Source organism: Cydia strobilella, chromosome 2 (genome assembly GCF_947568885.1).
Source record: "Cydia strobilella chromosome 2, ilCydStro3.1, whole genome shotgun sequence".
Classification (NCBI taxonomy): Eukaryota; Metazoa; Arthropoda; class Insecta; order Lepidoptera; family Tortricidae; genus Cydia; species Cydia strobilella.
The window spans coordinates 7,149,302-7,164,557 of record NC_086042.1 but is presented as its reverse complement, the minus strand read 5'-3'; the positions used below and the strand labels follow the sequence as shown (position 1 = coordinate 7,164,557).

The 15,256-nt window shown below is 36.8% G+C and overlaps 1 protein-coding gene across 3 annotated transcripts in view; it reads left to right on the top strand.

Annotated features, from left to right (window-relative positions):
* Positions 1-15,256, top strand: part of LOC134751195 (homeotic protein antennapedia-like) — a 240,536-nt gene that overhangs the window by 142,778 nt on the left and 82,502 nt on the right. Inside the window, exon 1 of one of the 3 annotated variants that reach the window (XM_063686585.1) lies at positions 8,757-9,190. The exons of the other annotated variants lie outside the window; for them this stretch is intronic. The gene's annotated coding sequence lies outside the window, so the exon portion shown is untranslated. Of the gene's footprint in view, positions 1-8,756; positions 9,191-15,256 lie in introns of those variants that run through there. 3 annotated transcript variants of the gene reach the window in all.

Genomic DNA, 15,256 nt, shown 5'->3' with positions numbered 1-15,256 from the left:
CAAGTTTGCGCGTTTACCGCTAAGAAAACCCCATTTACTGTGGTCCCACAGTTCGAAGGCACAGCCCTTACCATGTCAGGGAGTATTGGGATCCTCGGTGTCGACATTTCCAGTGACGTCCAATTCCGTAGCCACCTGGAAGGGAAGGCTGATCTGGCATCCAAAAAACTCGGTGTGCTCAATAAAGCACGGCGATACTTTACTCCGGGGCAAAGACTGCTGCTATATAAATCGCAAGTCAGACCCCATATGGAGTACTGCTGTCACCTTTGGGCAGGAGCACCTGGATGCCAGCTTGGACCCTTCGACTCAGTCCAAAGGCGCGCTGTACGAATCGTCGACGATCCCAAACTCACAAGCGGTATCGAACCTTTAAGTCTAAGGAGAGACTTCGCCTCCTTGTGTGTGTTCTACCGCTTGTACAATGGGCTGTGCTCTGAAGAATTGTTTGACATGATGCCAACGGCCGCTTTCTATCACCGCACCGCTCGCCATCGGCAGGGTGTTCATCCTCACACCCTAGCACCTAAATGGTCGCGTACTGTGCGGTTTAAGAGGAATTTCCTCCCGCGTACGCTGCGGCTGTGGAATGAGCTCCCTGCCGAGGTTTTCCCGAGGGGCTACAGTATGGGGTTCTTCAAAAAAGGAGTGTACAGGTTTTTAAAGGGTCGGCAACGCGCGTGTAATATCTCTGGTGTTGCAGGCGTTCATAGGCTACGGTAACTGCTTACCATCAGGCGGGCCGTATGCTTGATTGCCACCGACGTGGTATAAAAAAAAAAAAAAAAAAAAAAAAAAATCGATAAAATTAAAAAGCTCCAGATAAGGTCACTGAAATACTTATTGGACAGCAAAACTAAAAATAAGTTGAAAGGCGAATACGAAAAACTTTATAAAATGTATAAAATATTACCTGTGACTCAAAGAGTGCAATATTTGATAGCCATAGATAATTACTGTAATAATAAATTTAAAGTCCCTAAACAAAGCAGCTATACTAGAACAAAAAATATTAGATTAAAGAAATATGTGCAACATTTTGTCAAAAATTATTATGGTAGGAGAACAGATAAATTTTTGGTCCCAAAAATATATAATGAAATAGAATGGTTAAGAGGAGAAAATAAATATAGCATATTGGAAGTAAAGAACAAATTAAAAAAAACACTTATAGATAACTTACCTTGACTTAGCAACCGTGTATTATTATTTAAATTATATTTGTTGTTGTTTGTTATTTTAGCATAGTGTATCCTTTAGGTAGAAACATTTATTTGTAAAAGGATGCTTTATTACTTTATTATATAGGTATATTTTTTCTAAGACTAACTTTAATGTCAAACTTAGGGTAAGCATAGTAAGATAGCAACTTAAGTAGGTGCATAAAATTGTAAAAAAGAGCGCTTTCTCGCCAACAAACTGCATACGCAGTTTGGCGAGTAATTTTGAAATTAATTATGTATATGTGCCTTTGAAAAATAAATGAAAAAAAAAAAAAAATCTTAGTAGTCTGTTGCGTGAGAATTAAGGAGCCCGTTTCTAAATTAGTGTAGGTATTAAATTATTTGTTATCTATCGATTTAAATGTATCCGAGCTGTTTACATACATAATGAGCTGTCTCCATTGATGATTTCGCACGGTGCACGCTGGGTTTTATGACGCTGTATTTTATGGACGTTTAGCGGGACTTTTAATGCGCTAGTCGCTATTGTTGGCCGTAAACTCTTACTTTCTAGAGTATATAAACGCATGATCTACTCATACTCAAACGACAAAATATCTGCAAAAGATACACAAATACGAGTATAGCGCCAACCGCGCGCCTCTGGGCTGTAGCTTTTTCTTTGAACCTCGTTGTGGTAAATTCACGTACGATCGCAGTGAGCGGGGTGCGGGTACAGAGACCCTGAGACGCTCAAGGACACATCAGCGACTATCGTCTTAACTGAGATGTGTTTTCGAAAATTTTCCAGGTGTCAATAAGGAATTTTGTTTCTATTAGTGATCTTATTATGGTCATTGAGGCTTATTTAAATAGTGTTTCTTTGTAGCAGAAAAAAAACTTGTTTTAATTTACGACTCAAAGGTAAAGTTATTTTCTAGTTTGTTCCGTGAATATTATTCTTAAAATTGAGTGAAACTGCCAGTCAGATTTTCAGACTGACAGTATCAAATTTATTCATAAGCTGAGATGATGAATGTATACAGCCTAATTTAACGGCCAAAATCACAAGAAAAACATAATTGTAGACATCAAGTCAAGATTACACCGGTTATAAATTAAACGAGTCATAAATTTTTAAAGTAAACTCAATATAATCACGTGTCTTCACTCGAACAATCAGTCTTTCGCTATCGCAAAGTAAATTGAACAAGCAGATTGATCTAATTAGTAACCATTAAGCTTCTGATACATATTAATTAATCAGACCACATGCAATATAATTAAATGTGTAACAGTTTTTGAGCCGCGAATGGTGGGAGGGCGTTTGTAAGCGGTGAGTTTAGCCTGTGTGATTGTGACGTCAGAAGGCAATGGATAAAACATGTCAATTGAAGTTGATTGGTTGCCACACATTGACAGATACCCTACAGTAAACGAAAATGATGTCATGTGATATTTGAATACAGACAAAAATATAATTTGTTGGTTTATGTGGATGGTATTTATGTTATTACTAGATAGATGTGTGTTACACAGAATAATCAGCCATTTTAAATATTTTCATTTCTAACATAAAAAAACCTTAAAATTTAGCGTAATTTAAGCCCAGTATTTATTTGGTACGTACATACCTACTCGTACCTTCCTACCAACTATTATGTAGTTGATTGTGTGGATTTAGGTGTAACAGAGTAATTTAATCAAATTCAAACCAGTGAACATTGCAAGCCCAATCAAATCATTGCTTAAAGATAAGATAAGATAGAGTAATTAAATAAAATGCAGTAGCAACTACAGTTAGCAAGTAAACGAGGCCTGCGGTCGTTCCTTAATGAAGGGCATTAGTCGGCCTCTTACGTATGATAAACAAATTGACTGATAATGGTTACGCTACTAGGCTATTGTTTACTATCATCATTTGTACTAATTAGCAAAATAAACGCGAATGGTCGTAATCAGGATTAATCTTTTAAACCTCGCTCTGGCTCATTTTAGTTCTAATAAATGCCTATTTTACGTGTCAAATAATCATAATATTTGTAAAATAATATGAGCAATGCTATGCGTATAACTACCATTTTTAATTATAAAATACATGTTTAACATTACTTACATTAATTTTATTTTCCTTTTAATTAAAAATGAAAAATATAAACACTTTTAAATAAACAAAAAAAAACAATTACGTGTTAACACAACACTATTGCAACAAGAAAATAAAAGCGTATTATCAAAGCGCTCGATAAAATCCAATCGATAAAACTATCGAACGAAAATCGAGCGCGGCACCCAGTTAATCATGTTGGCGCACCTGCCTGCATACATATTCATTAGCGAGCTATCGCTGCAGTCGCTATCAATGACTGTTGCGGTGCGTCGAATATTGTGGCGAGTCGATTGAGGTTGGTTCGAAATGTGGGAGGTAATTGTGAAATTGTATGTAGATTGTAAAAATATGACTTAGGTATGGATATCGCCTGATGGTAAGCAAGCACCGTCGTCTATGGCACAGGGCGGACACGCCATACATCAAAAAACATTTGCGTTTCGATGTGTGAACGGCATGTCTGTATACGCGTCATGCGTCATTGTGTGAGTAAGTTGCTTAAAAACAGAACCGAGCGTTCGCCAAAAGCTCGTCAATCTGCTGCTACAAAATTACATAAAACAACACGAAGACGATAATTATTCTAAAGTAATAAAGAAATGAATTACACCGGTTTTCAATTTAACCCGTTCTGATTAGCAATACGAAACATTAACAGCAAAACTTTCCGCCGAAAATCCATTTCTTGTTCAAGCACCCTTAGACAAAAGTAATCGCCTTTTCATACAAACGTAGTCCTCATTTTTCTCTCTGGCTATTAAAATTATTGAAAATATTTTGACACAAGTAGTTGTATATCAACCACAGCTATGCCCCTACTTTTGATTTTTTCGAATTTTTAAATATTATAAGAGTTAGGAACATTTAAAAAATGTATGAAGTCTGTTTTTCGCTCCAAATTTTTACAATAATCATGATATCGAAAGAAGTCAAACGTAGGGGCATAGCTATGGTTAATATCCATCAAATTGTATAAAAATATTTTCTATAATGTCAATATCCAGAGAGGATAATGGGGACTACGTTTGTATGGAGAAACGGCCGTCCCCTTTCCTCTTAAGCATTAATACATATAAAGGGGCAGTCAAATTGAATGCATCCCCACTCTGTCCCACTCGGCCGTGTGTATCGCCCTTTTGATTCGCCCTGATAACGCTACTCGTACCATCTATTCGATTGTGTCAATTTTAAATGGAATGTCGATCGAGCGACAATAAAATTAGACATAGAAAAATATGCCATGTCTCTTTTCCATTTATGTCTTGAGATGTTAAGTCGTGATTGACTTGAAAATTAATCAAAGATTTTCGATCTTCTATACAGTAGTTTTTTGAAATTGGTACTTATATTAATCAAAACAACATGCAGGCAAAACTATCGTCAAAGATCTTCCTGGATTTTTAGATGATTTAAAAATAATTGAGTACGTCCATTAAAAAACCCGGTTTCAATTTGTTTAGAAATGTCCGAGAGATATAAGTAGATAAGTTTTTATAATCGTTTGCCTTTACATACGAGTACCTACAGTATATTCTAGTCTAGTATTAATACAAAATTATAATCCTGGTGTTACAGGTGCACTGTCGTAGATAAGTAGGTGTATAAAAGTCGATTAGGGTAGCGCTTTATTGCATCACGACTCGAAAGTAGAAAAAACTCTTATTACAATTGAAAGAAAGAAACTAATTTGCAAAGAGCCTTCGAGCCACCTTAAGTCTCTGATATCACGCAACTGTATCGATTACTCCGTTCTTTATTTATAGTCGTATTTTTCTTAGCGTAACGCACTCCAATCAAACCGGAACAATAGGAACATGCAAATAACACCAATTAGAAACAAAGAAAAATGCAAAGACGAATTCAATTTAAAATGAGATCCGACGTTCCGCCCCGTCCCGTGTCGATCGAGCAAAATTGAAAAAAAGAAAAAACCGTAGTACGGAATAAATAAAAATAGAGATCCCGCTACAGCGCAAGTCTCCGTTGAAATGAAAATAAAGCAAAATAGCTTTTGTGGACGAAATAAATTAAAAAGTGTGTCGCGATTTTGCGAACAGCGTCCGGTGACGTTTTGCAGTGTTCGCTCTATGACTATCATATTTTGTTCGTGTACGTTGTTTTGTATGTGTGGGTTGTTTATGCATGCGTTCATTTGTTTGCTTTGCATTTTGCTCTGTATTGAATTTAGTGTAGCTTAGTTGTAAATTAACTAGATTTTAGAGACTATATTTTGTGTCCTGAACATAAGTAAGTAACATGAAAAACTTAAAATAAAATTGAATAATTTATTTGCGGGACAATTAATACTTTAATGTAATCAAAGTACATATGTGTCGTTTTCAAGCAAAAGGTACCACATTGTCGCTTGCCAATAAGAACGCTCTAACAGGTTATTCATATAAAGATGCAAGCAAATTTCGTCCTCATTGTAAGCGACAATAGCTTTTGCTTATTGTGCTGTTATTTCTTTTTCTTCGAACAATTTTGCTCTTGGTACTGTTAATACCTACCTATCGTTTTTTTAAGGTAGGTACTTAATCATATTTATATTTATAACTCGTCTAGATCATACTTCAGAATTCAGATAGATATTCGTCCAAGTATTCGGGCACCCTAGCAAGATCTCCAAACATGCAAACTTTTAACGCATATTAATGCCCTGCATCGCCGATGAGTAGGCAGCGGGGGGAAAGTTTGCCAAATTATATTTGTGGGTCGTCACGGTAGCGGGGGGAGCCCTAGCGGCAGAAGGGCGGTGTGTGTTAGGGCTCCGGTGGCCCTTACGGCGCTTCGAAGGCGGACGGACACATAGAGGGGTCCTTTGTGTAGGGCTAGAACGGTAGGTATGTGTAGTGCGGACTTGTTAAAAACTGTGTAAGGTCATAACGTCGTAATTTTAAGTTGTAATTTTGGTAATAGAATAAACATAATTACTTTGTGGCAGATGAAAAAGTAAATTTAGGATCTGTTTAGTGAAGGAGCGAATTAAAAATTGAAAAAAAAAAAACTACTTTACGTACGTAAACTCGGTTCAGTATAACTACCTATGTAATTGGCATGTTAAGTGACTGTTATATTTTATGTGGTTATTTAATTTGTCACTAGATGTAGGATTTTATTGCTAAGTCAACAAGGGTCGTAATAGATGATACCTTATGCTCTAGAACATAATAAGCAACTTTATGTCGTCTACGCACGACTTAAGTCGAACTTTACGAGAATGAGAAGTGAAAAGGCCTTTGCCTAATATATAGGCCCTTATAAAAATTATGTACTTAAATGATACATTTTCTGTTGGTAGATGCTAGATATTAATGCTATTTATTTATTGTAGTGTAATAAATGTAAATAAGTACTAGGTAAAACTCAAAAAATTGAATAAAATTTAAAATAACGACATTATGTCGTAAGTAGAGTAGATAGTATAAACTTTTTGGGGTTAGTGCAAATGTATACCTTCAAAGTAAGACGCTCGTAATTCTGTCAGCCGAGTCTAATTTCCTTACTTCAATATTTATTGTCGATTTCTAGCAGTCACCATAGGGCCAAACAGAAAAATGTCATGGTGGGTGCAGTGAGAAGCGTCTAGAAATAGATAAATAAATATTATAGGACATTCTACACAGATTGACTAAGATTGGTAAGTCCAAGGAGGTTGTGTTATGGGTGCGCAGACAACGATAGATATAATATATAAATACTTAAATACATAGAAAACACCCATGACTTAGGAACAAACATCTGTGCTCATCACACGAATAAATGCCCTTACCGGGATTCGAACCCAGGACCATCGGCTTTACAGGCAGGGTCACTGCCCACTAGGCCAGACCGGTCGGTCGGTCGTCGTGTAAAACTTATAATTAAGTAATATTGTTGTTAGTCCCGTGGTCCTGACTACACATAGCGGTCATTTATAATCCGACCAGCACTTAAGTCGTGGGGGCAATCGGGCGCCACGCATTCCCAACCTTTACTAGTTTTTAGTTTCGGTAGCTGAAACAAAAGTTGCCGCAATCGGTCACCTTTCAGCGGCGCTTATCGTGATTTGGTCGGCTTTATAAACGGCGTACTAAATACTAATGAACTTAGCAGTCTAGATAAAAAAGGTAGTGAATAATTTTGTTGTGTTTTTGTAATGTTGGTAGGCTTAATTTTTTTTACATGTTTAGCACGAACAGCCTAAAACTAGGTTAGGCTAAGTTCGTGCTAAATCTGCCCAAAATTGTCTAAATACACTTCTTCTTTCAATAAATAAAAAAGAAAACTCAATGCATCTTGGTTAGCCTTTTTAATAACTAGGTATGTATTCCAAATTAAAAAATCGCTAGCGTAAGTAGTTCTCGAGATATTTAGAAAGCTATGTGGCAGATAGATTGACGGACAGAGCTGCACCATAAGTTCCTTTTTCGTTTTTCGTTACGGAACCCTAAAAATCACGAGACAATAATACCTTTCCAAGTGAACACTAATGTTTACCTTGCTCTCACATATAGGAACCTAATGTGTGTATAGATAGTGTGTCATCACTTTTATAATTTCAACGCAAATTAATATGTTTGTTACATAGCATGGTGCTGTGTTGTTTCCTGGGAATATGTCCTATTAAATAACGTTGATGGACGCCATTAGTGTACGATTCCCTGTCGGTTCCCAGAATGAATCAGAACTAGGTTACGATTTATTGCTTCAATCACATGTAATCTCATACCAAATGTGCATTAGATACTTCTAAGATTATACTATTCATGTACTAATTTTGTAGGTACCTCGTAAGTCGACCAAAATTTTTAAAATTTAAGTGATAAATCATTTAATAAGCGCTGGTGGCCTAGCCTAGCGGTAAGAGCGTGCGACTTGCAATCCGAAGGTCGCAGGTTCAAACCCTGGCTCGTACCAATGAGTTTTTCGGAACTTATGTACGAAATATCAATTGATATTTACCAGTCACTTTTCGGTGAAGGAAAACATCGTAAGGAAACCGGACTAATCCCAACAAGGCCTAGTTTCCCCTCTGGGTTGGAAGGTCAGATGGCAGTCGCTTTCGTAAAAACTAGTGCCTACGCCAATTCTTGGGATTAGTTGCCAAGCGGACCCCAGGCTCCCATGAGCCGTGGCAAAATGCCGGGACAACGCGAGGAAGATGAAGTGATAAATCATTTAATTTCATCCACACCAAGTGTGGTGTTGTCTAGTGAGACATAAAAGTCAATAAAACATACAGCACTACCTTGTTTAAACTGTATACTTGCTTATGTATTGTAGCTAGGCATAACAATTAAATACCTACGTCCTACTTGCTAGAATGTGCGCAAAGATATTCGAATACTTGCTTAACACTTATCCAATACCCAATACGTACCTACCTACAAAGACAGACTCAAAGAAACCGTTAAGGCTACTATCCCAACAAAGTTTCACGAAGAATTTTTAATCATTCGCGCTGGGCGGGCGGGGCGGGGGCGGCCAGGCCGCGGCAGTGCGCGCCCGGCGGCCGACGCGCCGCCCGCCCAGTCGCGACCGCGCCATGACACCACGCGCGACTCTCCGCCCGCCCGCGACAAACGCACGCGCGACTACGCGACTACTACTCTTGTAGCCTTCTACGGCGACCCACAAAACTGAATAAATTCGACAAATCATTCTCCTACCTGGACCACTATATAGACAAGTGTTTTCACAGTGTTTTTTTATTTCGTGTCTATTATTTTCGTAGTACAAAAGTCTTGTAATTAAATTAGTATTTTTATTATAAAGTACAAAATAATGTAACATAATAAATTAGCAGCACGGTAGAGATTTTAGAATACGAATTAATACAGGGTCAGTTTTGTATGAATTCAATGTGATTGTAGTTTAAGTCGCTTAATCGAGATCGATTACTGTTCATAACGCAAATTGCCGAGACATATTTAAGGTAAGTAAACATATTTTAAAGGTGTAAATAAAAACATGACAAATATGAAATACTAGCTAGCGACTTCGTCTGCGTGAAATTAGTTCCAGCAGTTAGAGTAAGTATAGCGCCTGGATAAAATCTAATGGCAATAATTTTGATCATAATATGCTTAATTGTTTACACCAATTAACAGGCAATTCATTAGGTTTCTCATTTCCACCCCCTTTTCACCCTCTTTAGAGATAACTTCCGACATAAAAACTATGTCCTATGTCCTTCCCCGGTACTCAAACTATCTCTATGCCAAATTTAAAGTAAATCCGTTCAGCGGTTTAAACGTGAAGAGGTAACAGACAAACAGAAAGACAGACAGACACACTTTTGTATTTATAATATTATTAGTATGGATTTGCGCGGTTAAATATTTTTTACATTATTAAAGGAAAATACCTATGCCTATATATTATGGAACTTTTAAACAAAAGTGAGTAATAGCAACATAAGTACATTATTCACGCCAATTCACTCGCATCAAAACAAAGCGTAACAAATCATAAATATCAAGTTCTCAGTGATTCCCTCATATCAGCCAGCAGCGAGTGCAGCAAACGTATTCCGGTTCCCGAAGACAAGACAACTATGATTTAAATCCGCCGGCGTCGCTAAATCACGCGGAGCGGCGCGACAACACCTCGCCCCGCTCAATTCTCAAATTGTTTATCCCGCGCCTAACGATTTAAATATAGAACGAACGAATGCCGATCGAATCGAACGCAATTGTTTCGACTCAATAATGAAACTTAGCAGCGACAGCACTGTTGCTCGGTGCAGTGTCTAAACTGATTAATCCACGCTCTAATTTCGGAATCTGCAATGGGAGCACTGTACACAAAATTTCGAATTAAATTCCCAACTCCCACCAAGATTAACATAACAAGAACAAGTTAACTAAAATTTTACGAGTTTTCCATGACAAGCGGAAGCAATGTTTTCTTACCGAACGACTATTAATACAAAAGCTACACTATAAAACGGCGACAACGCGGCATAGTTTCGAACTAAGAAAATGTATACAAATTTGAATTCTCACATACACATTACCTAATTTGCAGCTTAATGTTTCATTAGCGGTATTCAAAGTCCATGGGAATTGCTCTAGACCTACAGAAAAAATAATACAGCCTTATCTCGTCTACAAAATAAACAATGACTTTTGACACGAAACAGTTTTAGATAACGCTCGTAATTCTTCTATTTCAGAGCAATTAGGCTTTTAGTCTTGTTAAATTGATCGCTTAGTTATAATGTTATTAGAGTCAATACCTAAAATAAAGCTTGCATTACCATAAGCAACACAAAATGAACAAAACAATAAGTAAACTAATAATACTTATTGGTTATTGTTTTACATCTGTGGTTAACTTTAAAGCATTTTTATTTTTCAAAGTTAAATTTTTTCTCGTTCAGACTAATTGTTCATAACAACTGAAAAGAACATTGTAAATCAATCTACAACTTTTTAACACTACATTTTTAAGAAACCCTAAATCATATTGGGCCTTTGTTCGTAGACAAAGAAATTTGGTCAACTTACGTCTTTTTATAGTCTAACGGTACTCCATGTTGCGATCCCAAAACGGTAACAGCCACAATGCGAGTGAATGGTCTTGCGCAACGTCTTTTTGTCCACGATATTTCGTGAATGCTCCAAACGCAAATTGTTTTTTTCTAACCGTTGCCGGGGTGGCCGTAGAAAGCAAGTCTTATTCAATTTTTTTCAACCCAAAAGAGAAATCTACTGAGATATGAAATACTTTTAAAGCGTTTAGCTTCTTGGAATTTTGAGTTGCTCTATTTCCATATGTACCATCGCCCACACTTTTAACTGTCCATCGTTGGACCTTATTTATGCCATTTGTAATAAGGTCCACTGATGCATGGACAGTTAAGAGCGTTGCTGTTTGTACATAGTTAGGTTTGCTATTGTATATAACGGCCTACGAGAATGTCATTATGTTGTTAAAGAACAATATAATTTCGAAATGGGTTTTAATGAATAAAGTAAACAGTAAAGTATTAGTTTTAAAACAAAGTCTTGTTTGGATGATATTTGTCGTATCTAAATATTTTACAATGATGGCATTCTTAAATATTTATTCACTTAAATACCTATAAAGATAAGATCAAAATTAACTAGACTTGCAAGAAAAATAAAACAGTCTCAAAATATAAATGCCGTAAGGTCGCGATTGATATTAAAAGACATACGAGTATGCGTAATTAACTAGCATAATCGATCAACACAATCCGCCACACCGTTAGGACCCTAATTAAATAAATGTAATCTACCACCACCTACCTACCCCGTCAAACTGGTGCGGCCACATGTCGTGCATGATCTACAAACGTTTGATCACAGCCATGGCCTGCTTTTATATGTCAGATTTTCTGTTCGATCGTGTCTAAGCCTCATAAATGTCTCAACAATTTTGATACACTTTCGAAACTTTTATAGCTTGTATGCAGCTATTTATAAGGACAACTTTTATATCGTTTAGTAGGTAGTGGGAAAGGTTCATTTGATCGTCGTTTATATGGTTCGCTTTTATACAACATTGTTGAACCTCTTTTTATTCAATGCGTTTTATAGACTCATAAATTATGTAATTCAATCACAATTTCAACAAAAAAAATCAAAAGTAAACGAGAGATATGAATGAACGAATAATTCAGTAATTAAAACGCAATACGCTTTTAACTTTTCATTCAAACGTACCTACTTACCAAAAAACATTACATATTCACACTTAAAAACGAGTAAAAAACTTAACCGCAACGGCAGCTAGTGCTATTTGTGCCTGGGCATGACATAAATCATTCTTGAAACGAGTAATTAAAATACTGGTCTACGCCAGAATCAGGCGGTCCGAATTTACGCCCGCCAGCCGAAAAACATGAAAGTGATATTGCACGAGCGTTCACAAATATGGAAATAGTGGACTGCAATTGAAATATTGTTTTGGATTTACAGTTGCGTTGTTTTTGGCCTGATGCGTGTTTTGAGTATTTGCAAATTAGGTGCTGTCGTTCGGTGATTTGTAACGTGCCAACCGTGTTTTGTTTTTGTTTAAAGCTAGAAAATATTTTAGGCACGAGTTTTTTTTAACTAGCACACTGTCAATAGCTACTTATACCCTATCGTATTTAACCCACGTCTAGGACATTAGGTACATTAAAATTCTACAACGACCCACCAATTTATTATCATATTTGATAATCAGATGATCAGAAGTCGATTGAATCAGTCATTCGTGTGTCACACGACTACAATCGTGTTAATAGTTTACGACAGGCCGTTCGGCGTCAAAAGTGTTAATAATGAGGCACGAAAGCATCTTGTCGAGTGTTGGCCATCTTGGAAATTACAGGCCAAGTCCTATATAATAAGCACTTCTTGCTAACGTAAAGGTAGGGTGTAATTTGAACGCTGGCAATTTTATTTACGTTTTTATTTTTTATAGCTAATTTAATTGCAGCTACCTAAATACATCCGCTGTTTTAAAGTTTACGAAAAGTATGGTTATCTGCAGGTAAAAAGTGTTTTTCTGCTCGTCGACTATATAATAATGGTTGAATTAAGATTTCGTATACCAAACTATAATTGCGTACTTTTCATGTATGGGCTCCCAACTCAACTATAATATTCATCTCAAAAGCTCTCTATTATATCACGATTGTATAAAATACTATTTAAAACAGTATTTTGAGTGATATGAGCTTTCGCGGCATTCCACAACGGGACGCACATGGCGGCTAAAATAACTGCAGAAATCTGTATTAATATACCGTTGAGTTTAAAGTTAAGTTACTCGTATCAAACGTTAACATGCCAAATATAAGCTCCTTAGGTTTATCCTTTATATAAAAAAAAATAGCGTCACGTATCCAATATGTTTTTGGAATGCCCCTTTCGAAATCACTTGTAAATGTAGGAAGTACAAAACGGAAATCAATTGCTCTAAGCGTCTGTGATCTTTAAAAGGGCCGTAAAACAAGCGATTACGCTGTTATAATCTCAATATGCCAATTAAGGTCAGTTACGACTGTGTAAACGGCGCTGCCGCCGTAAGTGCGTCGTAAAGCGGGATTTAATGGCCTCGGCTGCCGAGGGATTCCCTGCGCTGAGCTATGAACTTTTACATGCAACTTTGTTAGGATGAACGATTTTTATATTTATAAAAGAAAATTTGGCGAGTAAAGACGTAAGTTGACGAAATTAATATTTTTGAGACGTAAGTTGACGTAATTAATATTTTTGATACGGATTTGTAGGAATGAAAAATAATTGTATTTCAGTAAATTTGAAAATATTATTTCGATCAATCATTTTTGTTATATTATTCATACTTTATATTTATAAATACCTTAATCCAACATAATACACTATTCCTATTTAGGTAAAGATACGTAAACTAATACCAATGTATGACAAAAATATAGTTTTTGTATGCAAATCAAAGATATGACATTTCAATCTAAACATTCTACTTTTCTGTGAATCTAAAGTTTCCGAACATCTATGTTGTAGGTAGGTAGCTATATAGGTACTTTGTAAATGTGAGCGCCAAGTAAACTTGTATCGCTGTAGACAAGATTGTCTCATAATGAAGCAATGAAGTATGTAGACGAGTAGGACGCTCGCGTGACTGACGGTGGAATGCTTGTACCGAGATAACTATGCAAGACTTAAAATATAATTTAACCACTTAGAACGACTTAAACAGACAAGTTGCCGCTTTATTTGCTATGATTATTTTTAGTACGCTCAAGCATGATTTAGACATATGTACCTAGTTACAAAACGGAATGCATAAAACAAGCAATTTTCGCTATAATATTCATATCGCAAAAAATATGAGTCGTGTGAGAAAATAGTTATTATTAGAGTTTTGAATGATTCACGGTTAGTTTCACTAGACTTATATTGACCGGGATATAGATCGTGATTACCTTTTGTGTTATTTGTGAGCTCCCGATATTTCGACGCAGTTACATGCATCATGTTCACGGGTGACTGAAGATAGCGGGTGGGTGTCAAAGTTGTGTAGACAGCGCTCTGTCTACCCTCATTCTTGCGCGTCGGCTGCGTTCACTTTCAACGTTACCAACGGTCGCATTCACACTTGTTGGTCCGGTCGCGTTCACACTCGTTGGTCTGTCCAAACACACTACACTCACGGTGTCACTACGCATGTTTGATTCGGATATCACTGGTTTTTTACACAAACAAATCACAGGATTCCACACATTTGACAGTTTAAACCCATCTTCACGATTAAAATTTTTGTATTTGTGAATTTCAACGGCTTCTCTTACCAATCTTGGTATATAGTGGCGTTCTGTCGAAATGACCTTGGGACTATGCAACTCGATCCAGTGATTTGTACCCGACTCAAGGAGATGCTGAGCAATAGCTGACTTGCGAACGTCATTGTTCTTGACCGCAGCAATGTGTTCTTTAATTCTGCAGGCAATAGTGCGTTTGGTCTGCCCAATGTCATGCGAGTCATGGGTGTTTTCTATGTATTTAAGTATTTATATATTATATATATCGTTGTCTGAGTACCCATAACACAAGCCTCCTTGGGCTTACCGTGGGACTTGGTCAATCTGTGTAAGAATGTCCTATAATATTTATTTATTTATTTATTTATTTATTTATGTACGAACTACCACAGCTGCACTCAACTTTGTATACACCAGGTTTTTCCAGGGGAAAATTGTCTTTAGGCGACCGCAGAAATTGTGCAATTTTCCTGTGCGGGGTGAAGATAGTTTTTACAGAGTAGTTATTTAGTATTTTTGATATCTTGACTTATATTGACCGGGATATAGACCGTGATTACCTTTTGTATTATTTGTGAGCTCCCGATATTTCGACGCAGTTACATGCATCACCCGTGAACATGATGCATGTAACTGCGTCGAAATATCGGGAGCTCACAAATAATACAAAAGGTAATCACGGTCTATATCCCGGTCAATATAAGTCTTTTGATATCTTGTCTGTCACACCCTTGACGT